The following is a 27,880-nucleotide window of genomic DNA, read 5'->3' as shown; positions in this document are numbered from 1 at the left end:
CAAAATAGCCACAAGGGCTAGATATAGGTTTTATATTTATTACCCATTTAGAACCTTGACCCGTTTTATCCGTACCCACCTAGCCCATCCATTTTTAACGTCTAGATCCAATCCCAAAGAGAAATAAGATCCCATATTCTCGTAAAACCCTCACATTCATTTTTCTACGCTGTATCTCCTATTTCATTAAGGGAAGTATTCTCCTAAAACTCTCTCAACTTCTCTATAGAAAGGAGGCTAATGGCATAGAATGATATATAATAATTCATATGGAAAATCCTCTTATTGAGCATTCCAAGTGAAACATGACCACCACCTAAATTAGCCTCTGATTTTTGTTCTAACCTTGCAATCTTGCAGGAACTTTGCTAATCTTTGTACGGGCAACACTGTAGTTGACGATGACCTCAGAGACATCTATCCAGGGGCAGAACGAGAAGATTATCGCAGACCAAAAGGCAAGATTGTAATCTCATGTTTGGTGCAGATTTTGGCGTCAACAGGACTACAATAAATTATGAAGCATATAGGTCTTGCTTTATGCAAGATCAAGAAGAAAGTGATATCCTACCAACTCTTAAATTGAGTTATGACCATTTCCCCTCACACTTGAGACAATGTTTCGCTTATTGTGCATTGTTTCCCAAAGATTAAACTTTGGATGGTGCAAGGAATTCTTCAGCCATCAAACACAAATCTATGTCTAGAAGATGTTGGTAATGAGCATTTTAGTTACAGAAATTGGAGTACATAATAGAAAAAGAAAGTCACAATTCTTCTTAACAATTTCACGCTATTCTTTCCATCTCTTAATGAATATCTCCCTAATCAAGTGGTCCTGATTTAATTTGTCAAGACTATACTTTGTCCCCCTATAGTTTCGTTAAATCTGATTGCACGAAACGAAGCAGATTTTCATCAAAGTGCCCCCATAGTTTCATTAAATGCATCAAACGTGGACCAAAAATTGGTGTCTACCACGTGTCATTGCCTCGCGCGTTGATATCTATTTCTTCATATTTGTCGGCTTTGAGAATCACTTTGCCAAGGTGTAAACAAATGACCAAAATAGAGACTACCATCAAAGAGGCAAGCTTTCGGTGCCAAGAGACACCATGCTTTCTTTTTAATCAAAAGTCAAAAAGTTAAGTGCCATTCAACTATTTAATCATCTTCGGATTACTTTTATGTTTTATTTTTATTTTTAATCTAGCATTCAACATTCCATTATTTAAGAAAAAAAAAAAAAGTTTCATAAAATATGCCTTTTTCATATTAATACTATTAACTAAAATTTATAGTTTTACATTTATAACAGTAAAAACTCAGTTATAATATATTTTAAAGTTTCATTGAGTTATTAAGTCCCTTTTATACACCGAGAACCTTTATAATAAAAATCGGGCGACAAAAATAGAGAAATAACTCAAAATTTGCATAAAACTTCTTGTGCGAATTTGGAATTTTGAGTTGGGTTCTTGACATCTTTTGCATTATTTACATTTCAAGAGTTTGAGGAGTCTTTCATCAAGTGTTAAGTTTATTAATGGCTTAATCTTCTTTTTCTTCTTCTTCTTCAAGAGTTTATGAAAATATCATATTTTTCTTAGTTTTAAAGGTGAGGATACACGTGATAACTTTACAAACCATTTCTATGCAACTCTGTGTTCAAAGAAAATTAACACATTTCACAAACACTTTTGAATGCAATTGAAGAATCAAAGATTGCGGTTATTATATTCTCCAAAGGGTATGCCACATCCAAATGGTGCCTTAAAGAACTTGCAAAAATCATTCAAGGCAAGAAAGTGAGAGATTTGATCATAGTGTCAATTTTCTATCATGTGGATCCATCTGATGTAAGAAACCAAAAGGGGATATTTAGAGAAGCATTTGTGAGGTATGAAGAAAACTAAAGCTCAAATGAGGTGATGAGATGGAGGAATGCTTTGACAGAAGCAGCTAATCTATTCGGATTTGATTCAAATAACATTGGGTAATTGTTTAATAATTTCATTGTTGTTGCACATATTATTGAACCTGTTTATTTATTTATAGTTGTCGAACTGAAACGAACATAAGTTTGGTTCAATAGATAAATTTATCTATTATATATTGAATTGACAAAAATATCCATAGATTTTAGATATTTGATATGTATAATTAATCAAATAAATCTAGTAATATATTTGAATGTGAAATAAAAAATTCTTACAATATAATATTTTACAAATTCCTAAGGAACAAAAAATTTAAGATATTATAGATTATTTATATGTATCTGGGAATGAGACAATGAAGAGCGGACTGAAAATGTTTTTTTTTTTTTTTTTTTTAAGGTATTGCACCAATCGAAACCCATCTGTTTATATTTTTGTAAATAACATAATATAACTCTTTTTAATTTTAATAAATTTAATTAAGTTTAAATGTGGGGTTAAACTAGTACAGAGTGAGTGGTAATTGAATTGAACTTTAAAAAAAAAAAAAAAAATTACAAAACTAATAATTTATTTATTTATTTTTACAACGCTTACCGAAGATTACTAAATTCTTTTGCAAAGTTTCCAGAATTATTTTCTTTGATCAATCTTTTAATTAGCAAGGTTTCCTTGGAGTAAGATATTGTAATTAAAAAAAAAAAAATTAGTAGAAATTAAACAATAATATTAGTCCATAAACCAAACTGGGAACCTGGAGAATTTGGTCAGTAAGGAGTAAAAGCATATTAAATAATCAATTGTAAAGCATTTGCACATTTTAATTAATAGTTATAGATTATTTATATTTTATTAGCAAATAAAAATAATTTAACTTATTTTTATTTCATTAATTTTACTTAAAAAAATATAAATTTAGATTTGAATTTGCACCGAGCAAGGTAATTGAAATTAAACAAAGATTCTAACTTTTAGGCAACTGTTATATATTTTAATAATTACTTAAATTAAAAAAAAACTTCGTTAACATAGATATTGTAATTAAAGAGCATTATTGTTTCTCTTTTGATTTAATTAAACTTATTAATAAACTCTTTTATATTTTGCCAGGCCTGAATCTGCATTAATAGAGGAAATTTTCAAAAAACTGAATCAAATGTCCCGAGTGACAACAAGGACGTTGTTGGAGTAGAATCACAAATAGAGGAAATTGAATCACGATTACGTCTTGGGTTAAAAGATGTTTAAAGTAGTGTTAGGATTTGAGGAATGAGTGGTATAGACAAAACAACTTTTGCTCATAAAATATTTGACAAAATCTCAAGTCAATTTGAAAGTGTCCACTTCCAAAATAACGTAAGAGAAGAATATGAAAACGAGCTCTTTTCGCAATATTAGATGATGAACATGACATTTTAGAGTCCATCATCACAAAAAGTAGGCTTCGCATTAAGAAGATTCTTATTGTCTTTGATGATGTGACATGTTTAGAGCAAACAAAAAAACTTACTAGAGATCTTGAATGTTTTGGTTCTGGAAGTTGTATCGGTATAACAATAAGATATAAGCAAGTGCTTAAAAATTGTGGAGTGAATCAGAATAACATATTTGAGGTTAAGAAATTATCAAATAATAAGGCTCTTGAACTTTTTAGTTGATATGCCTTTAGACGAAATCAACGCACTGCAAGTTACATGGAGCTATCTAAATGGGCATTAACTTTTGCTAAAGGCATTCCGTTAGCTCTTAAAACTTTGGGTGGTTTGCTATTTGGCAAGGCAAATTCAGAGTGGAAAATTGCATTGAAGAAATTTGAAAGAAATCCAAATTTGCAGATCCAGGATGTGCTGAAAATAAGTTACGATGGACTAGATAATGAAGAACAAGAAATATTTCTGGATATTGCATGTTTCTTTAATGGGGATGATAAGAATTTTGTGATGAAAATCCTAGATGATAATGGGTTTGGTGCAGACATAGGAGTAAGTGTTCTCATTGATAAATCTCTCATAACTCTAACAAAAGATGACAAGATAATAATGCATGATTTATTACAAGAAATGGGGAGGAAAATTGCACAGTAGGTTATGGCATCATGAAGATATTGAAGACAAACATGGTGAGAGATCATCTCATTAACTTTTCATACACATTTGTTCTCCTAGTTTTTATTTTTCTTTTTTAATATGCATTATGTGTTGTTCTTGCATGTATGTACGCTTTTATCCGATTGCTCCCTGGGAAAGGGATTAGATTACATATGGGATGGTAACTTATTGTCACTTCTTGATCACTAGGGGACTGGAGCAATTGAATGCATTCGTTTGGACATGGATAAAGCTAAACATTTCAAGTTACATCCCCATGCTTTCTTAAACATGCATAACCTCAGATTCTTGGATTTTTATTGCCATAGATCGTGCAACTTATTTAACTCACACTGTAAAGGTGGCTACTTACGCCAAGAAGGGGAGATTGATAATAAGGTGCATCCTTCTGAAGACCTTGAATTTGTCCTTTGTGAACTAAGGTACTTCTGTTGGTATGGATATCCGTTGCCATCAACTTATGATCTAGAGAATCTTGTCTCACTTGTCATGCCATGTAGCAAGATTAAAATTTTGAATGTTATCCAGGTACATATATACCTTCAGTATTTTTTTTGTTTTTTTGTTTTTTTTTTAAATTATAATACATGATTGATTAATTAATTTTTTTCTTGTAGGAATCTAATAAATTGAAACACGTTAACCTCAGCAACTCAAAACTCCTAACCAGAATCCCAGACCTCTCACTGATCCCAAATATTGAGAGTTTGATTCTAGAAGGTTGTACAAGTTTGATTGAAGTTTCTTCATCTAAAAAATATCTCACTAAGCTTGCCATAATCAATCTTCGAGGTTACAAAAGCCTTGAGAGTCTTCCTAGCACCAGTTGTAAGTTGACCATACTCAAATCTAATAATACTGCCATTATGCTGAACACATTTGAATATAGCTTTCTAATTGTATTGCTTCTTTTATCAGGTTTGAACTCTCTTGAGTTTCTAGATCTATCTGATTGCCAAATCATTAAGTCATTGGACAATCTCAGCCCATTATCCATTCTAAGAAAATTATATCTTAGTGGAAACAATATTGAGTTCATATCACCAAGCATCAGAAAACTTTCAAATTTGGTTGAGTTGGATGTAAACTATTGCTAGAGGCTTCGATCCTTGCCAGAGGCCAGAGCTTCCAGGTCTTTCCATATTGAATGCACAGAATTGCTCATCATTAGAGGCATTACATGTTCCTTTGTTAAGGAGAGCAAAGATCAACCTTGCCAATTGTTCCAAACTGGAAGGGAATGTGCCCAAAGCCGAACTGGAAAATGCCATGAAATTACATGCTAAGCTCTATAGATTTTTCTCTCTCCTCTACATAATATATACTTTAATTTTTTTTAAATCTACAATTTAAAAAATGTAAAAAGTAATTTTAACGTGCTATTCAAAATTCTAATTTGATATTTATTATTTTTAGATTAGAAACAACATCCTAACTTAAAGAAAAAACTTCAAATTCATAAGTGAAAAAAACAATAATATTACTCTTCCCAAAATTTATGCCAACAATCATATCCCAAATGATGTGTCAAAATACGTGGCATTGGCACACAAAATAATGATGCATTAAATGATTTGGTAATACCCATATAATGATACATCATTTGGGATATGAAATTTGACATAAGTATTTGTGATTAGTAGTATTACTCAAACAAAAAAATCATTGTAAAGGAGACAATACTTTTCACCCCATGTTCCAAGTAAAAAAGGCTATTTAAAATTTAAAAGATTGAATCTTATATCAATATATATTTATAATTCTAAAAATAAATGCATATAACCAATATAAATTCGTAGGTTAATATTTCCATCAATATAAAAATACTATAAAAAATAAGAATTTTGTCACTAGATAACCTGCTAAGAAATACTAGAATTTTATCAATTATTATAAAAATGAAAATACTATTATAATAGTTGTTCTAGTTGTCATTCTTCTCTTCTTCTTCTTCCTTTTTTGGTAAGCATTGATCTTTTAATTTTCTATTGTAGGTAGATGTTATTTTGAAAAAAAGTAAATGTTTTAGGAAAACGAAAAACTTCAGTTATTAAAAAACATTTAACAATTTGTAGATTTGTACTTAAAAGAAGAGTTTGGTGAGTCCAATAACATTTTCACCCCCTAGCTATAATAGCCGAAGGTATATATTTACGCGTAAAAATTAACTTTATTTTTAAGGTAGTTTTAGGTTGAGGAATAATTTTCTATCTTGTTTTGAAGTGTTATTTTTTTGGGTATTATATAATTTAATTGTTGCCCTACTTAAAAAGTAGTGACTTTCTTGGTGCAGAGGCAGAAGTAGTCAGAATCATTGTTTCTTGGCTGTTTCCCTGGAAATGAGATTCCAAATTGGTAAAGCTTTCAAAATATAGGATCTTCTCTAACACTCAAGCTACTACCAGATCTTATGAACTATAAATCAATATTCTTTGATTTGTGCATTGTTGTAACATCTCGACAACATCATGTTGGTTGGAAAAAAACTCCCTTTGATTGTATGTTCATGATCAAAGACAAACATGGTAAGATGAGGTGTGATTCGGGATGGATTTTCTTCGGTTTCAAAGCAAACCATGTAATTGGACATTACAATCTAATATCATGTATTCATGACCAATGCTCGCATCCACAAAGAAGTGACTGTAAGTGGAATGAACTAGGGAATGGCTCCGTTGTTTTGACTTTTCATTGTGATTATAAGTGTAAAGGTAAAAGATGCTGCAAGGTGAAAAAGTGCGGGGTTAATTTATTCTATGAAAAAGCGGAGAAGGAAGAATCCACATAAGTTTCAGCACCAAAGAAAAGCAGGAAGGGAAAGAGGAGCAGCAGTTCCAACTTTGGATCCTAATTATTATTTTGTAATAAAATATCATGCTTTTGTTTTGTTCTTTGTTTATTATATGCCATTCTTTTTTATCAATTTTGTTTAACACTTATTTTGTCTATGTTAGATGCATTAACATTTTAAATTCAGCAATGGAAATTCTTTATTTCAATAGGTTTGAACAGAGTATAAATATAGAAGCTGCAGTCTTTTGTGAGATCATCTTAAATGTTAATTTAGATTTCAGTGAAGAAATTTGCAATTTGGACTCTTTGAAGCAAAATTCTCAAGTTTAAAAAGAAAAATGTTTAACAATTGGTAGATTGGTACTTAGATGAAGAGTGTGAGTCCAAGAATATTTTCACCGCCTATAAATAGCCGAAGGTATATATTTATATGTAAAAATTAACTTTATTTTTAAGGTAGTTTTAGGTTGAGGAATAATTTTCTATCTTATTTTGAAGTGTTATTTTGGGTAGTATATAATTTAATTGTTGCCCTACTTCTTAAAAAGTAGTGACTTTCTTGGTGTAGAGGTAAAAGTATTCAGAATCATGGTTGTCAAATCACGTATCGTATCATGTATCGAAAACCTAATTTTTTAAATCGTGTATCGCGTATCGTATAGTAGGATATGCCCTTTTCAAAAAAATTAATAAAATAATCAAAATTTTTAAAAAATTAATATCATTCCCAAGTTAAATAAAGAATTTTGTGGTATCATTGGCTTTAAATTATAGTATTACATAATCAAAATTAATCACAAAATTAAGAATTTATATTATTTTCTCTCAATCATTCATATCATTTCCAAGATCAATGTCAATATTTATATCTCCACTTATATTATTATTATCATGTAAAATGGGTAACACATATTCCTCTTAACTTTCTCCATGCAAAATGGGTAAATTTGGATAGGTTTTAGTGAATCGGGTTGGGTGACCCGGTTTCGATCCGAAATTTTTTTTGAAATTAATAAAGTTGTATTGATCTATATTGATATTTTTAAGAATACGAACGGATACGTATCGTATCGTAAGATACATATCAACGTATCGAAAGGTTTAAGATATACTCTCTGATACATATCGTTGACGACCTGTATCGAATCGTATCGTAGAATACTAACAACTATGTTCAGAATCATTGTTTCTTGGCTGTTTCCCTGGAAATGAAATTCCGAATTGGTATAGCTTTCAAAATATGGGATCTTCTATAACACTCAAGCTACTAGCAGATCTTACGAACTATAAATCAATATCCTTTGATTTGTGCATTGTAGCAAACTCTCAACAATTTCCCACTGGTTTTACGTGTGTGATTGAAGACAAACAAGGTAAGATGAGGTATAATCCACGGTGGCCTCCCATCTGTTTCAATATATTTGAACACTGCTATCTGACATTAGATCATCTAGTCATGATCAATATGGACTTCCAGAAAAGAGATGAATGTGAGTGGAATGAACTAGGGAATGGCTCTGTTGTTTTGGATTTTGATTGTGATTATAAGTACGGGGTTAATTTATTCTATGAAGAAGCTGAGAAGGAAGAATCCACATATATTTCAGCACCAAAGAAAAGGAGGAAGGGAAGGAGGAACAGCAGGTCCAAGAAATTGAAAATTTAACAATAATCTTATTATGTAATTAATTTATAGAGAGTACGTAGAGTAGGATTCCAAGTTTGGATCCTAATTATTTTGTGATAAAATATCATGCTTTTGTTTATTATATGCTATTCTTTCGTTTAACACTTATTTTGTCTATGTTAGATGCATTAACATTTTAATTTGAGCAATGGAAATTCTCGATTTCAATAGGTTTCAATATATTTGAACAGAGATCATGTAATCATGTTAAATGTTAATTTTTTATTTCAGATGAGAAATTTGGAATTTGAATGAAGTTTGGGTTTAAGTTATATTTGTAGGAACATAAATGCCATGTCCATTTTTCAAGTCTTTTCTTGGTGAAATTTGGACTCTTTGAAGCAAAGTTCTCAAGTTTTGTTAGTCAAGTTCACTTAGCTAGTGTCAAGACTAAAGACTTAAAAAATTACAGAAATAAATTTTCTGTTCATCTAAGATAAGTTACAGCTGATTAGAATCAATAAAACATAGTTGTTTTAGTCATACCAAATCCGAGGAATATTCCAAGCATCTCCCCAAACATATATATTCCAAAGAGGATTATTTAAACTGCCTGAGGGATGCCCTAACTCTAATAACTCCAACACTACAAAAAAATTATTTACAAAAAATCTACATATTTTTAACAAAGTGATATGACAGAAAATGAATCGAAATGACACCCAACCCCCCTGAGGTATGCCCTAACTCTAATAAACCCTTTTGGTACTAGAAATAGCCTTGACTACTACCATTTGTTAGAGTTGATGAAATCTGTCACCTTAGTGAAATTCTTATTTACCCCTAATTCTAAAATAAAACCAAATTTGTCAATTAATTACAACTCATTTAAATTTATATAAAATAAATAATTCGATAAAAAAAAACCATAAAAAAGAAAGTCAATTGATCCTCACTTTAAACCTAAAATCAAAATAAAATTAAATAATTCCACTGTGGAATTCCAGACCCTCAATGTAATCCAATCCCTAGCCTCGATAAACCTTAAACACCTGAAATCTATCAACATCTCCAAACCCTACTTAAAAACTCGTACCTCACATTCAAGTTAATTCCAATAACAGCCTCCAAGCGGCCATGGATGCTACTATCCAAGGCCGCAAAGCCATGTCCTGGCATCGCCGACAAGGCCATGAAGCCGCTCTAGCAGCACTGTGGGTGCGTTGCCATGAACAGCTGTTGCAAGGCCGCAAACTACCACTAAGAACTGCTGCAAGGCTAGGCTCAACAGCCTGCAAGCGTGCTCCGCCACCAATCCAATTCACTCCCAAATTGATCCATTTACCCTTGACACCAACTCATTAAAAAAAAAAAAAAAAAAAAAAAAAACCTGAAATTAATTATTGTTTGTGGTTTACTTGTTAATTTGTGTTTTTTAAGACAATTAGATAATTCAATGTTGGTGAATTGTTTGTAATGTTTAGATTTTGATGGAAAGTGAGGATTGGTTTGTTTGTGGGGAAGATGAAGATTTGTTGCTGTGAAGACAAAGATGGGATATTTATGGCCCTTTTTTTTTTTTTTTTTTCATTTATTAACTTTTGACTTTTGTAAATTTTTATATTTTTTTTACTTCAATCGCTATGGCTTTACATGAAAACATGCCAACAACAGCAGCCAAATGTATCTGTTTTTTTCTCACATTTGCATAATCAGCGTAAGTACAAAAAGAATATGCTAAACACATCTATTACTTACAATTACATACCAGCTAATGCACGTCTCATATCCAAAGCGTACACCGGTCCAAACACCACGGTCTAACCTATGTTTGGCAGCCTTTGCTGATGCAAGCTGCAAGCCACTGCACTAGAAAAATAATGAAATCAGAATAAATAGAGCCCAAAAGGGGGAAGGAGGGGAGAAAGAAATCTCAGTTGAGATTATAAAAACTACATAGAGTTTTCATATAATCACAGATCAGTTTGCAATAGTTTAACTGCCTGTCTTCACTGTTTGATCGCTAATGCAGCTAGCAGCAGTGCTGCCCTTAAGAATAAACTCCGGGAGAAATCATGTTGAAATGGCCAGAAAGCTCTCTTTAAATCCTTAAAATCTGCACAGCATTGTAAGCAATATAAACTGAAGCAGGCACTGCCACATAAACCAAATAAGAACCTGAAAGATGGCAGCAATGCAGTGAATGTAAACAGGAACATCTCACAAAGAATCCAAACAAGACTCAATTGCATAGAGCTTATTTGATATTTTTTCTTATATGAAAACATTTTGAGAATGTCGGCAATGATATGCTAAACTCACACGAAATCACAATTCTATGCTTTCTCAAAATGCATATTTCCGGGGAAAACTTTAATTTAAATCTCTTTGTATATCTAGTGCTAGCCTTGAATATGTCCCTCATGATGTTCTTTTTCTACTCTATTTTAATTTTTTTTTTTTTTTAAATAAACCCCTGCATATATCTTGCATTATTAATGTTGCAAAATATAAATGAATCTCTAAGCTTAACTTCAATTCAAACGCATTAAAGTGGAATTACGTACAATAGTCTCATAAATGCATATGAATTTCATGAATCTTGTGAATATTTAACATGCTGTCTTTCTGAAAAATTAGATTATATGCATTATCAAATTAGTTAACTGACAATTATCAGTAAAAGAAACTATTACGCAAACATTGATCTAAAACAGCACCATATTGCATTTTTTCTTTGATTGAATCCCTGATCTAAGTATGATGATCCAACTGTGAGAACAAAAAAAAGAAGGAAACACAAAAATCAATAATCATTCCCAAAGTCAATTAACTCATATATGACAAAACATAATAGAAATCCTTTGTAACATTTCCACGGGTAAAGTGTACACATTCAAGTACCATCATGGGTCTTCAGTCTTCTTTCCTTAATTTCCCAAATGCAATTTGTCATATGCTAATTGCAAATTATTCACTTTAGTTCCACAGTACCATATTGGTCTTCCTAAAAAATCTAGCAATGCAACAAACTGAAAGTGGGAGAGAAAATATAACCCTTGATTTTCCAACACAAATGATTCCACAATTGATTTGCTCATTGGTTCCAGAAAAAAGCTATCATGACACAGATATTTGTTCACCTACCATTTACCCTTTGTAAAAAGAAAATAGGAAAAATGGAGAATTCAATCTTTATTTAAGAATTGAAAACACAAAACTTGAAAAAGATGTTTTCCGTCCTTTCATTCTCTAAATTTTATATTTATCATAAGAAATTGATATCAAACACATTTTTACTGTTTTTATTTTCAGGTACTGTTTTCAGAAAATAAATATTTTACCCATTTTATTAACACAATTTCAAATTCTGAGAACACAAAATCAAACTTCTTATTTTTATTTTCGAATTCATTTTTAAAAAAAAAAAAAAATACCAAATAACATATATCTAGTATCCCAGCTTAACAGACTTGAGGTTTGCTAAATACAGGAAAGAAAAAAATACAAATGTGAGCAAGTATACAAAAGTACCTCCTCCGACAATATTTGCAGAGTCATAATGTGTGGCTGATCAGATTCTCTGCTCTTCTGCTTCTGATATCCCCTAGGAAGACCATGGTCAAGAGGGAATGCTATCGCCACATCAAAATCTACAAGGTCCCATAAGTGAAGCATTTTCAGGATTTCTGAGTATATAAGCGATAGCATAACAGCAGAGCACAAGCGCTGTGTCAAAACCTGCTCATGATGTTAAGATAAATAACTGAAAAATACCCTAATGATAATGTTTTCTCCAATGAGGAATATAGAATTGTTGAGAGAAGAAAGAATTCCATACTAACTGAAGATATAGCACTCTTGGATCTATTTGATTCCTCACACTGGTTCTCTAAGAACCCTAACATGAATCATCAAATCAGGTATAAGAAAGCTCCAATGCCTGAAGATGCATTATAAAGTTTATTAAACACATTTTGGATTTCATATAAAAGAAAACAGAAGCACATGAAGATTATGAAGAACTCTTCACATCATTCAGTACATAGCAGGGGAGACACTTATTAGGACATTCCTCATGTTTGCAAATTTATTTTATTCAATTTTTCCGATAGGATGCTGATTAGATGTATTTCAATAGAAATTAAATTACTAGATCAGATTCCACAAGAGTACAAAATGACTCCCAGCGGAAGGGATTCTGGAACTATACAAAAATCATTACAAATCCACTACATTACATGTTTGGTACTTTAATGTGTATCTCAGGACCAGTTCAAATGGACTTAGTTAGCTATGAGTGAAAAAGCATTACTGAGATCACACACACAACACAAACATGCATGATAATGCTAACTTGCTGACCACTTACACTATGTAAACTTCTAAGTGCCATAAAAATACAAAAATGTACTCCTTCCTTCACTGCATTTCCTTTTATTTGAGTAAAACAAAAAGATTAGCTTAGAAAACAATAGCAAGAATACTAAATTAACCACTGTAAACATGTATACCAACCTTTTTATCAAACAAATATCTCTCTATACTATATCCACAAAAATTTCTTGTGATGATTTCAAAGATGAGTTATATCAGGGAGAGGAGCTGATGAATGTGATATCAGGGAGTCATCCTCTGCTGCTATATGAAGAGCTGTTTTCCCCAAATCAACACATCTATTAATGCTAATACTAATTTGCCTTTCAATATTGGATAATTTATTGATCTGAGAGCAAAAACCCTCTCTCGCCTCCTGTTTAAACATCAAAAAAGAATTAAAATTAACGAATTTTAACTTTCATATAGAATAAAGAGATGTAAAGTAGTTAACATATTATTCAATTTACTCATCCCACTGATATAATCAGAAAGCACAAACATGTTTTTCTGGTCAAAACAATGGCAAAACACAAATTAACTGGTGCACAAATTTAATAAACATTTACTTTTTTGTTTTTGTTTCTTTCATCCTTTTAGATGCACATCAATTTGAGCAAACAGTAATCTTGGTTCACTAAGAAAAGTAATTAACACGCCTTTAACCCAGTAGTAGATAAATGATACTTAAGTCAATGAACAAGTCCTTCTGGGTAAATTAGGTTCAAACCCTTCATTAAACCCAGTCATTAAGATTCGCCAGATTATAGTTAATTGTCTCATTGGAATGTCCTTATGAGTCCTCTAAAACACATTTGTTTCCTTTTGCCGAAATTTATTCAAAAAAATTAGGGGCCAGTTCGTATTGCTTTAAGAAAATGTTTTGACAAAATGACTTCAAAAAATGAAAACAATGAAATGCATTCAAAGTTTTTTTATTTTTTTTGAAAATGAGAACAATATATTTTAAACATACAACTGTGGAATACCTTATATAAAAATTCTTAATAATCTTAAAAATATTTACAACTCAAAAGTGCCTAATGGTTTTGAGAAATGAACCCTGGAGAAAACAATGCACAAGCTTTCTCTGTCTTTTCTTTGTTAAAGATGAAAATGAGATTTTCTACTTTACGAAAAAAAAGTCTCCAAAAATAATTGAATGTGTTTTTCTTATTTTCTCTCTGTGTGTGTGTGTGTGTGTGTGTGTGTGTGAATGCACAAGCTATCTCTTTGTCTTTTCTTTGTTAAAGATGAAAATGAAATTTTCTATTTTATGAAAAAAAAAAGTCTCTAAATATAACTGAAATGTGTTTTTCTTATTTTCTCTGTGTGTGTGCGTATGTATGTATATAATAAAACATTGTGTAGAAGTCTTAGCCGTTAACCTTCAACAAATTCTTCAGTCATTGAAGGATCTTTCATGAATAAGATTAAAAATCCATTAATAAAAGATTTTAACTTCTAAAGATTCGCCTCTTTTCTTGACTAAACGGAATATTACCTAGTAATTTGTTATATAGGAATGTCATTTTCACGTGTAATTCTTACCATAAAAGCACTTATAAACCAATATTCTAGACTTCCACAGATAAACCAAATTCAATAATGAAAGTTCTGTAATGACAATGAAACCAGAACCCTTAAATACAAAAGATCATGTGAAAGAGATAATATCCAAATTTGCTTATATCCAAGGTTCTATTGATAAAGATTCCAAATAAATTCCATTCCAGAAGTAGAAATTGTGAAACGATCTGGGCCCATTTCATTTTTTGAGGATTAGATTTGGCTACTACAATATAATATGGAAACTAGAAATTACATAAGTACAAGACCACTCTGACACTAGCTTATTAAGATCCAGGCCCCAGACAATCTGAAAACAGTAACAGTTATGGCCTATGGGTCATGCATTATATATTACTAAAATGATGTTGCTAATTTGAGACTAAATACTATAAATACGATGTTGCTTCAATATTATCACCCACAGAAATACAGAACAAGACCAACAACGTAAAGCATGAAAAGTCAACAAACCCAAATAACAAAAACTTTTAGACTTTGCAAAATAAGAAGATAAAAATTAATCTGACTAAAAGAAAAGCATCAAACTTCATGATAAACAGACATTTTAATATTATAAACATGACTTCACTATGATATCACCAAAGAAATACACAAGACCAACAATCTAAAATACCAAAAATCAACAAACCCAGATGGAAAAAGTCACTTAGATTATATAGAATCATATGAAGAGTATCAATCTGGCTCATTAAGAGGACCAAAGTTGCTGAAAAGAAGACATGCTAAGATTATAAATATAACAGGAGCAACAATGAAAAGCACCAAAAATCAACAAACCCGGATAGCAAAAGCACAATATAAACATTAATCTGACTCAATAAACCCAGATAGATAAGCACTAAAATTACACACACACACACACACAGAGAGGATAAATACTCAATAAAAGCATCCAAATTCATGAAAACACAGACACGTTAACATGATAAATAAACAAGACCCATTATGAAAAACTCCAAAAACCAACAAACCCAGATAGGGAAATCACTTAAATTATAAAAATCACAATTAGAGGATGAACATAAATCAATAAAAGAATCAAAATTGATTGAAAAAAGAAAAAAGAAAGGAGAATGATTACTCGGGCATAGGTTGCATCGATTCCAGTAGAGTCCAAAGCGTCGTGCAACGCCAACTTCAGCTCACTCGCGGCGTACGGCGCGTGGGATCCGCCACGACACACTACTCGGAACACGACGAGGACGAGGACCACGGCGGCGGAAATTTGGAGAATTTCGGAGAAGGAGAAAACGAAGCTGCAACTTATAACGAAAGAGACGATTTACAAAGAAAGAGATGAGAGAATAGAGAGTAAATAAAGTCCTCATTATTGGAGGGAGGAAGGAAGAGAAAGTGAATATTTTTGTTTGGTAGAAAATGATTGATAGGTAAGAGAAATTAAAAAATATCAAGGCTGTGAATGAAAAAGACAAAGATATGTGGATCTACTTGAGATTTTTTTTTTTTTAAAATTTTGAAATACGGTTACAGAATATCACTTGCATGTCTCCTAGTTGGAGTAGGAAAATAACTAATAGATAAAGTCACTGAAGCTTTGAAAAAAACTTAAATTAGCCGTTTGTGATTGCAAAATAATTTTATTTTTAATATCTGACATGATATTTTAAAAATAGTTTTCAAAATTTAAGAAAAGCAGTTTTTTTAAATTGTTTTAAAAAATTATAATTGAAAACATTTCATTCATAAAATTTCTTATTTCTTTTTTTTTTTTCGAAAAAACCAAAAACTATATTTAAATTTTCTGTGAAATGAAAGAGTACATAAACAATTATCCAAATCTCACGCTTTTAATCAACAATGAAAACGAGATTCTACAAGGATCCCAATTAACAAATTGTTTAAATGATTACAATGAAAGCAAGACGCTAACACATTGAATGATCATATAAAAAAAATACATATTAGCAATCATGTTATAATCTAAATTATATTTTACAAATATATAACTAATAAAACTTAATAAAACAAGATCCTAAAAGAAAGATTAGAGACGGGTGCATGACATTAAAACAAGAAAACAAAATGGCCTTGAGTTATTATATCAAATAGAATGGTACCAGTGAGGTGATTTGGCTTGACGTATCCATAACTAAGATTTGAACGCCTTCTTCCAGGGCTGTAGGTGATTACGGGTTTCTTCATTGTTCCCTTGACATATTTTATAACAAGAGGGTTTGAAGTGGAAGACTTCCGGTGCAAAAATTTGATGAGAAATGGAACACTGGAGCCTATGACGACGACAATGATGGCAAACCATTCACTCTTTGGTGATATTGCAGTGTACAATCCAGTTATAAAGGCGACCAACGTTCCGGAAAGGGCGATATCCAGCAAGTTCTTGCTATAAAAAATTGCTGAGCGCAAGAAGGCAGGATCGCCAACCATTGCTAGAATTAAGAGAAACACTACTTTCATGGAAGAACACATTGCAAGTAAATCAGCCAACACAAATACCTTAAGTGATAATTTCTCTATGAGGATTGCGGTACCTAGTTCGGGTTTATTTTTATCATCTGTTGAATGCTTTATTTAAGGAGGTTTGTCACTATCAACAGTATGGTAGCCTCCTGGTAATGTAAAAGCCGCAGCGAAAGTTAAAGTTGCTAGAAGGGCAGCAACCATTGACATTGTGTTGGCTAATTTAAGTCTGCGTTAGGGTGGTTTAATGCATTCTTTGATTTTTGATCACGCTTCCAATAATTATAGGGCTGTCTACCTCGTGGCGCATTTTTCCCTCTCAGGTATGTATGGAGAGAATTCTGCAATAATATCAAGAATAGGAGAGAAATAATTTCAGCAATCCATGAAGGTGAAATGGAAAGTTGAGAGACAATAAAAAGTCGAATTCAAATTTAATGTGAAACCTGTCTATAAGAAAGATTCCAGTCGGACTCGCAGATGTCTTGAGTTGTGAGGCCTCTATTGTTCTTGGTTCTCAAGTCTGCACACTTAGTTTCCATCAGTTTTCTCACCAACTTGTAGTTCTCGTTCTTGATATTTTTCACATATACTCATAAGAGTAATACTAGCCTTACTCACTTCTCTTACTCACTTTTATAAATATAAAGCATAATACGGGTATCATATGCAAAGTACGGGTATCATATGTCAAACAAAGGTGAGTAAGAGAAGTGAGTAAGGCTAGCATTTTTCTTCTCATAAAACACTCACATTCCTTTTTTTACTTGATCTCCTATTCCGCTACGGAAAGTATTCTCCTAAAACTCTCTCAACTTCTCTATGTAAAGGAGGCTAATGACAAGGAATGATATACAATAATTCATATAGAAGAGCCTCTTACTAAGCATTCCAAGTGAAACCTAACCTCAACCCTTAGAGACATCAATCCAAGGGCAAAATGGGAAGATTATCATAGACCATAGGGCAAGACTGTAATCCCATGTTTGGTACGAATTTTGGCATCAACAAGTTGTTTGCTATACTACAATAAATTATGAAGCATATAGGTTGTGCTTTATGGAAGAAGAATTTTCAAAAATAGATCAAGAAGGAAGTGATATCCTACCAACTCTTAAATTGAGTTATGACCATCTCTCGTCACACTTGAAACAATTTTTCGCTTATTGTGCATTGTTTCCCAAAGATTATGAGATTGACAAAGAGTCATTGATTAAACTTTGGATGGCGCAAGGATTTCTTCAGCCATCAAACACAAATCTATGTCTAGAAGATGTTGCTAATGAACATTTTAGTTTCTCGGTCATTTCTTCACAATGTAAAATTGAATGAATGGAAAGGAAGTACCAATGCAATACATGATCTCATGCATGCCCTTGCAACATAGTTGCCAAAACTGATAGTATGTTGGCCAAATTGGATTCAACAACTTTTGACGTTAGAGCTCGTCACATTTCATTTGATTCCCAATTAGAGCCATTATGTATATTCTAACAACACTGCTTAGAGTTAGTCAGAGTTAGTCATATAAAAACATTTTATTGCTAGATAATTTACATGTCATAAATATTTGAATAGGTCCAATTATTATAAATATTATTAGGTTTTAGATCTTGCGCACATTAGATTTGAAGAGTTCAAGTATTAAGAAGTTACGAAATTCAATTGGAAATGAAACATCTACGTATGTTTTCTTGACTTGTCTATGTAAGTAACCGAGAAAAGAGGCAAAGAAAGTAGTTCAAGACAATGATACTGTCAGAGTATGCCAAGAGAAGAAAAGAGAGAGAAATTTTCTGTTATATTTGTATTGTAACCTGTACAATGACTAATTTATACAGTTTTGTAAATGTAAAATAGGAAGAAGAAATACAAATCCATGTAATTCAATCAATCACATAAATTAAGCTGATTGATTGAAGCCTTAATCACTCCTTAATCTTAGCCAGCAGAGATCAAGGAAATAAATTAAATGTATTGAATTCCATATTTCGTCACTCCCCCTCAAGCTTGCGGTTTGTAGATAAACCCAAGCTTGTTAAGTAATATGAATGTTGTTTGCTGTATAATAGCTTTGTGAAGATGTCGCTGGTTGTTTTAAAGTACGAATGTGTAAAGTCTTAATTACCCTCTTATATTTTGCTCCTGATAAAGTCACAACCACTTTCTATATGTTTCATTATTTCATGGAATACTGGATTTGCTGCTATGTCATTTGTAGTCTTATTGTCATAGTATAAAAGAACAAGTTTTCTTATTTGTACTTCTAGATCTTCCAATAACCTTAGAATCCAGATGTCTCCATGTTGTCTTTCCCATGGCTCTATATTAGGCTTAAAGGTGGAAAGCAACCCGCTTGGCCCGACCCGCTCGGCCCCGCGCGGTTTGCTAAGTTTGACGGGCCGGGCCTAACCCGCCCGCCAACAAAGGTAGGCCGAGTTAGGCCCGCCATTTTGAGAAAATTGCTGGCCCAGCCCAGCCCGCCACCTAACCTCCGGGTTAGGCGGCGTTTTGGGCCGGGTTAGGCAGTGGTTCGGGCCGGGTTAGCCCTTTTTCTTGTTTTTTTTTGTTTTTTATTCAACTTTTCAAATAAATAATTATAATATAATTGTTTTTTGTTAACTTTTCAAATATCAATAATTCAATTCAATTCAATTTTTTTTTTTGTTAACATTTCAAATATTAATTCAATTTTAATACAATAAATTGTAATATAAGAAAAATTAGACTATTCTTTATCAAAAAATAAAATAGAAATTACAACAATTATTGCTTCGTTAAAAACCTCACCAAGAAAACCCCAATGGAGAAAAACTTGGTAAAGAAAAAGAGTGCAATAATTGACAATTAATTTACAAATTACATTTTACAAAACACTATTTTGGGTGGTTCCCTAGGACCTCCCTTATATATCATCTATATTACAAATTGAAATGATTTTTATAAAGTATTGTTGATACCTCGTATTTGATTGATGGTCTCGTCGTTCCCAACTCGAAGACATGTGAGGACTTCAATCATTTTTAGAGCAAGTTTAGTCCTCCTTTCATTTAAAATCCTTCCACTTGCACTAAATATGGTTCGGATGAGATAGTTGAGACAGGAATGCGAAAACTCCAAGGCAAGTCTTGATAATACCGGAAAAATACATTTTCTGGCTCTCCAATACTGTAGATATCAAAGTGATCTGTTGGAAACATTCGGGGTTGCCAAATTTGTTGAAGTTCATTACTCTGCGCTCCATGGAGGATAGTATTAGTTGTGTTGTTGTTGGTGGTGGTGGTGGTGCTTCTGAAGAGGAGGCTGTGCTTCGAATTCGGGTCCTCTTCGGCCTATTCAGTGCATTCCAAGAGTATAAGTCTTCATTTGTTTTTTCTTCTGATATAGCTTCTCTGGATATTTCGCCTCTTTGCGACTGCGGGTTCCTATACCTTTTTTCATATTGGAAATATACATCAAAAAGACTATTTTTTACCTCTCCTATTTGATTAACATTGCTTCGGTTTGTAAATTTTCACTTAAACTGTCAAAACCTTTTCTAAACGTGCTAATTTAATTCTAAGATCAAATATAGCACCTAATATAAAGAAAAGGAATGGGTTCTCAATATTTCAAAAAAAATTTCCATTACCTTTATTGGTGCATGTAAAATTTCATTGTCTTTGTTTCTTGTAAATAACTCAGAAATTTTTATATGTATGTATTACCAATGGACTATTAGGATAATACACACCAGAAAGTTGTAAAGTGGATAAATAAAACGTTTGAGAAAAGAATGAAATACTTTAGCTATCTTCCATCATTTTCTACCAAATAATGAGGACCTCTTTATTTGCTACAAATAAACTAATTACATAGCATAAGGTAAACATGAATCAAGCATTAAATAGTACTATTCCATCTAACAGGCATCTAATGCAAAAGTTCTAGGAAACATATTTGATTTTTTACAAGCTTCTTGAATTCAGCATTTCTTTTATTACTACCAGTAATCCAAGCTAAAGATTCCCTATCTATCAATATTTTGTTTAATTGTTTTCATACCACTTTTCACAATTAATTAATACACGACATGCACAATGTTGGTGAAAAAACTTCAAATTGTATATAGATAATTAATTTGAAAAAATCTAGCTTTACTATTAGAACTTGCATTATCTAAAGTTAAACTTATCACTTTATCAATAATATCATAATCTTCTAAAACTTCAACAATTTTATTATAGATTTCTAACCACTATGATCCACATCCATTAATCTAAATCCTAATAAATTATTTAGTTAAAATTCATTATCAAAATAATGACTAGTCACACAAATAATCTTTGTTTAGCTCTATCACTCCAAATATCGGCAGTTAGAGCCACACTAATATGACAAGTATGAAATTCATTTTTAATTCTAATTTCATTTTTTTAAACAATTTTATTAAATCATTCCTAGTTGCAGTTTTAGAATAACTTTTCAATCCTGGAAAAAATGAATTTTGAACAAATCTTTCAAAATATTTATCTTCTGCCATTTAATAGGTTGATCAGCTGCATCAATATATAAAGCTAACTATTCCATATATACATCAGAATTATAACGCCAAGTAGTACCCATATTAGTTATTTAAGTTTGATTGCTTTCTCTATTTCCATGTTGATTAATATGTTTTAGCATGCCTTTTTAAAGTACTATACCATTACCTGAATCAGCTTTATAACATTTCCACAATATTTGCATCTTGCTTTCTTGACTTGAACGCCATTTTCTGTCTCGTAAAACTTGTCGAAATGCGCCCAAACGTCTGATGTGTGTCTGTCTTCGTTTCGACGGCAGTTGTGAACCCGCCTCAACTTGAGATAGAGTTGGACGAGGACGACGATTACGAGGACGACTTCTAGAACCACCGGGAGCTGTTGGAATCGAGGGCCTATTTTGAGGTGTATTGGATTCTGAGTTGGGATTGGGACAGCGGGACTATTTGAATCTCCCATTCATAGTAAAATCAGCGAGACTAGGACTAGGATAGTAGTTTTCTTCATCATTGAAATTGATGGGAGAGAAATATCTATCCGTTGTAGTTGAAAAAAAAATTGATGTAGAAGAAATAAAAATTAAAGAAAGAGAATTGGAATTTGGAATTTGGAAAATTGGAAATATGAATTGAAAATTGCAAAAACTAATAAAAATTAAAATAAGAGCAAATTGATAACAAAAAGATTAAGAGAATAAATGAATAATTGAGAGAATAGAGATTACAGAATATGAGAGAATAAGAGAATTTGAGTTGTGAGAAAAATATGAGAGTTTAGGGCCAATTTATAGAAAAAAAAAAAGGGAAAGAAAATGACGAAAAAGACCCCTCCAACGGCTATATTACAAGGGTAAAAGGGTAATTTGAAAAAATAAATTAATTTAAAATTTTTTTTAATTTATTTTTCGGCCAACCCGACGGGCCAAATCGCATGCAACCTGCCGGGTTGGCAGTCCTCCTGCAGAGAGGACAAAATAGCAACCCGCGGGCTGCCGGGTTGCCATTTTGCAACCCAGCCCGCCCGGGGGTTGCTGGCGGGTTAGGCTCAACCTGATCCGCCATGAATGTGGGTCAGGTTGAGCCCTCTTCATTGTGGGCCGGGTTAGGGTTGACTCGTCTAACCTGGCCCATTTGTTCCACCTCTAATTAGGTTTCTGCTAAGGAAAGAGATAATGTTGATTGTTTCTTTGTTTTATAAGAAATAAGAGCTCTCTTTAGCTTGATACAGAAACCTATAATTGATTTTTTTGTCATCAGACATGTGGCCTAGTCTGAGTCACAATGAGTTGTGATGTCCAAACCCTTGTCTTGAGGAAGAAGAAGTCCTAAACCAGGACACCCTTTTAAGTATTTCAAAACCTTTCGTTGCATCCAAGTGAGATCATTTAGGTCCATGCATGAACTGACTAAGAATGTAGACTGCATAACTGATGTCTGGACAAGTCATGGTAAGGTAGATTAATCGCCAAACAAGTCTATAATAGTTTAAGGGGTCTTCTAGAGGTAGATCATCTTCAGGGGACGATATCCCATTGTCATATTCTTGAGTAGTCAATTTGGTGTTTTTGTTCTACTGGAATAATACTTGGCTTGCATCTTGAAAGCCCAGAATCAGAAATGAGTTCCAGAACATATTTCTGTTGGTCGAGAGATATTCCTGTCGGGGATCTTGCAATTTCAATGAACAAATATTTTGGCTTTTCTAGATCCTTTATTCGGAAGTTCTATTGAGATGCTCTTTCAAGTATTTGATGCGTGCTTCATTATTTCCTATAATAAGAATATCATCGACTAGATGATTAGAGCAATGAAAGTTTTACCTTTGTGCCAGATAAATAATGCATAGTCATGTTTGGACTAAAAAAATCCTGTGCTGATGAGAGCTTTGCTGAATTTCTCATTCCATTGCCGGGATGCTTGTTTTAGGCCATAGAGGGATTTTTGCAAACAACATACTGTGTTCTCTCCCTGTTTGTAAATTTCAGGAGGAAGATCCATATAAATTTCCTCATGTAGATCACCATGAAGAAAGGCATTATGAACATCCATTTAATGGAGAGGCCAGTCACGAAAAGAAGCTACTATAAGGAAAGCACGAACAATGACATGTTTGGCTACAACGGAGAAATCTCTTGATAATAAAATCTATCAAGTTGAGTAAATCCCTTGGCTACCAATAGGGCTTTGTAACATTCAATGGAGCCATTAGCACGATGGTTGATTTTGTAGACCCATTTACAACCAATGTGTTTTTGAGGAGAGGGATGAGACACTAGACCCCAAGTATGATTTTGAGTCAAAGCAATAAGTTCATCAGCCATTGCTTGACACTAGTGAGAGTGTTGAACATCATTTGAGTAACTGGTTCGTGGTTGGGGGAGATGTGACTAATACAAGCTCTGTGTACAAGAGTGAGACTATCATAGCTCACATAATTGGAGGTAGGATGTAATGGACCTGAAGAATTTGAAATGGTGGGACACTTATAGTCTGTTGTCCAGATTGGTAGTCGAGTCTGTCGAGTGCTGCGGCATGTAGGGACAATTGGAATTGGATCACGGGATCTTGGTAGGGAAACAACTGTAGGAATCTTAATAGGTGATTCTATTGGAGGATCATTAGTGGCTATTGTGTTAGAATCAAAGGTAAGAGGGTCGGGTTGAGAAACCGGAGGCGCAGGTATCATAGTGAAAAGAAGATGTAGTAGTGTATTATCTTCAAGAGCTAGCTTGGGTGATGTAGATGAAATAGTATCTTTGGTGGCAATGGAAATATGTCTTCATGAAACACAACATCTCTAGAGATCAAGAACCTGTTTTCAACTGGATCATATAGCCTGTAACCCTTCTGGAGCATGTTGTATCCCATTAAAATACAACGGGTGGCTCGGGTGCCAAACTTGTCATGTGAGCCAAGGGTGACAGCATAACAAAGACAGCCAAATAGTCAGAGGTGGTCAAGAGCTAGTTGTTTCTTGAATAATGCCTCATAAGGAGTCTTGCCATGAAAAACTTTGGTTGGCATGCGATTGATCAGGTATGTGGATGTGATCACATAGTCACCCCAAAAGGAGATGGGTATATGGGTTTGGTGTTTGAGGGCACATGACTTCAAGCAGATGATAGGGTTTTCTTTCGACAACCCCATTTTGTTGTGGAGTATGCGTGCAAGAACTTTAATGCAGTATGCCAAGTGATAAAAAAATAGATGAACAATTATGATTAAAAAAATCTCTAGCATTGTCGGTTCTAACCCTTTGGATGGAAGTACGAAATTGAGTGGTGAACATGGATAAAAAAAATTAATATGAGTGAGTGTTTGGGTTTTCGATTGCATGAGGAATGTCTATGTACCCTCGGAAAAGTCATCAACAATGGTTAGGAAAAATCTGGATCCATCATGATTTGGGGTGTGATATGGGCCCCAAATATCAAGATGGATCAGGGCAAAAGGTTGGCTCATAGTGGAAGTGTTATGTGGAAAAAGTAATTTGGGTTTGCTTAGCTAATGGACAAATAGGATACTGAGGTTGAGGGATAGTTGCACGATGACCTAATCTTTGATGAAGAGTAAAGGAATTTTTATTAATCATTGTATTACAATTGGAAATTTTATTGGTTGTAATACAAGTAAGAAAAACTTTAGAAGACTCAGCAGGTGCCTAGTAGCATAGACCTCTATTAACTTTACACAAGCCGTCAGTTTCACAGTCGAAGGGTCCTAAAATTCACATATGTTAAGACAAAATTTTACAGTGCAACTATTGTCTTCACAAATTTTGGATACTGAGATGAGGTTAAAATGAAATGTAGGGACACATAGCACATTTTTAAGGGATAAAGTTGCAGATAATTGGACAGTCCCTATATGAGTGGCTGGTGTTATATGCCTGTTCGGCATATGAATGGAAGTGAATGAGGTAGTGGAAATACTGGTAAAAGATTTTGGGTGACAAATTATGTAATCACTTGCCCCTGAATCAATAAGCCACATATCAGTTGTAATTAAATTGAAGCAATAAGATGCGGTGGGAGCAGTCGGGACAATGTTCAGCAGTTGAAGCAACTGGTTATATTGTTTCGGATTGAGAATGGGTGTTGACTGATTTCTAGAAGCAAGAGAATCAACATGGAAAGAAGAAGAATTACCATTTTTATCCTTGCTATATATAGCAAGCAAAAGAGGAGTCTGGTACATTCACGGCTTTCTTAGGAAATCTTTATCAAATAGAGAAACGGAGAGAGTTCTGTAAGCTTCTACAATTTTCTTTTTTTGTGTCTCTGCAACACGCCAACACCGAAACACTAGTGCCATCACTCATTTTCTCGAGTCGGTTGCTTAAAGCTGAAAACGTGAAGATTTGAGGAAGAAAAGCTGAAGAAGAACTGAAGTAAGGAAGAACTGAAGAAGAACTGAAGAACTGAAGACCGAGTTCTGCTTTAATTTTTAGTTAAAAACCCACTAAACAACGTCGTTTTGGGGGTGACTTTTTTTTTTTTTTTTTTTCAATAATTTGCGAATTATACGGGAGGGCTTAAAATACGCTTATAATTTGGTAGAATTTGCAAAATTCGTATACGTGCGTTTTATACGTGAATTATATGGCTGTCTGTATAATTCGCATATAATACGCGTTTTTACTAACTATGGTCGCAACCTCTCTCCATTTTCTCTCAACCTTGCACCGCCAATTGAAAACTCTGACGGAGAGAGGGTGGTGGGGATGTGGCCAGGATCTGTGTCTTGAAAGAAAGGAAACCTTCATTCAAACTGAGTAAGAAATGCGACAATTTGTCACGATCTCGGATTCTCTGATACTGGTAGAAGGTTTCTGGTGGCCGTTCAAATGTTTCCTTGACAGCGTCCAACTCGTTCCAAATGGCAGAGAGCCGAATGAAATAGGTTGTGACCGAGGTTTTTCCCTGTTTGAGTTCGATGAGGCGTTGTCGGAGGTTAGATGTTTTGGTGAGATCTAGCTTCCCATACATCTCATTGATGTTGGCCAAATCTCGATGGCCATTTTTTTCAGTGGGAGCCCCGCAGCCACCTCTATTGAAAGGTAGTTGTTGATCCACGACCGAACCAACATATTGCAATGGCTCCAGTGGTGTTTAAGGTGTGGTTGTGGTGGCGGTTGGAAGGCTTCACCAAGGAAAGGGTCTTTGTCTTTGGTGATGAGGGCATGCTGGAAATCACAAGACCAGAAGGCATAATTATTGGAACCTGTGAGGGTTTGTTTGATGAATTCTGGTTCATCAGAGACTAGTGAGAAGAGCACGTCGCCTGGTTTAGGGCGATTGTTGCCGATGGCTGGCACAATGCAAAAAGGGTATATGTAGGGATTCGTATTTGGATCCGAACCTGATTGAGGAAAAGAATCTGGATTGAAACCCGGTATTCCAAATGAGGTAGGGTTAGGTCTGGTTTGAGTTGTGTGGGTAAAAGAATCTAGGTTATAACCTGACATTCCATATGGGCAAAGGGCTAGGTCAAGCCTAGTTTGAGTTGTGTGGGTTGTAGTAGGCTTAGATTGAGTGTTCCGGCTTGAGTTGTGTAGGTTGATTGAATTGGTTGGGTCGTCTGGGTTTTCTGTATTTGTTGGGTTGATCTCCATTTTGGATTTCTAATAAAATGTTTGTTGTTTGTCTTTAGGGACAAATAAGGGGCTGAGGTGATTGGCTCTAACCGAGTATCCTTCTGGTTTCGGGAACAGAATGAGAGGCTAGGTTGAATTGTAAGCGGAAGCTTTTAGTAATGCTCTAATATCATGTAAGTAATCGAGAAAGAGAGGCAAAGAGGAGCTGTTCAAGACAATGATACTGCCAGAGTATGCCAAAGAGAAAGAAAAGAAGAGAGAAGAAGTTATGTATATTTCTATATATATTGTATTGTAACTTGTACAATGGCTAATTTACACAAGTTCTGTAAATGTAAATTAAGAAAGACATAAATACAAATCCCTGTAGTTCAATCAATCACATAAATTAAGGTGATTGATTGAAGCCTTAATCACTCCTTAATCTCAACCAGCAGAGATAAAGGAAAATAATAAATGTATTGCATTCCATATTTCCTGAATCTAATAATAGGAGTCTTTCATATTTCGTAAATCTAATAATAGGAGTCTTGAAAGACTCCCTAATTCAGTAAAAATACTAAAAAATTTGCAAATACTAATGCTTAATCATTTGTGAGTTCCCAAAGAAGCGACCAAGAAATATTAAAAAAATTGTGAGCCTTAGATGTATTATGAATAATGAATGTAATTCCTTGATTGGAACATCACGTGGATTGAAGTTGTTGACTAGCCTTTGAACTTTATCCAAGTTTGTATTAGATGAGAAGAGTAGGAAAAATGTTAATCTAAGTGAAATGGGTAACCTAAACAACTTGAGGGTAAAATTACAAATTCAAGGATTGAAAAATATCACCTTGGAAGCCACGTTGGCCGATTTAAAAGCTAAGCAACATGTAACTTCCT

General features: G+C 33.4%; 1 long non-coding RNA gene across 7 annotated transcripts in view; it reads right to left on the bottom strand.

The window, feature by feature from the left end:
* Positions 1-4,793: 4,793 nt before the first annotated feature.
* LOC116105318 overlaps positions 4,794-27,880 on the bottom strand; it is a 39,841-nt gene continuing 16,754 nt past the window's right edge. The window contains exons 2-6 of one of the 7 annotated variants that reach the window (XR_004124059.1): positions 12,987-13,221; positions 12,310-12,411; positions 12,003-12,209; positions 10,237-10,584; positions 4,794-5,305 (exon numbers count right to left, since the gene is read on the bottom strand). This is a non-coding gene — a long non-coding RNA (uncharacterized LOC116105318). Of the gene's footprint in view, positions 5,306-10,170; positions 10,585-12,002; positions 12,235-12,309; positions 12,412-12,840; positions 12,903-12,986; positions 13,222-15,519; positions 15,817-27,880 lie in introns of those variants that run through there. The other 6 variants (XR_004124062.1, XR_004124064.1, XR_004124060.1 and 3 more) reach the window with 6 other exon arrangements.

Source organism: Pistacia vera, unplaced genomic scaffold (assembly GCF_008641045.1).
Source record: "Pistacia vera cultivar Batoury unplaced genomic scaffold, PisVer_v2 Contig497, whole genome shotgun sequence".
In the NCBI taxonomy this organism is placed as follows: domain Eukaryota; kingdom Viridiplantae; phylum Streptophyta; class Magnoliopsida; order Sapindales; family Anacardiaceae; genus Pistacia; species Pistacia vera.
This window is presented reverse-complemented; position numbering and strand designations above follow the sequence as displayed.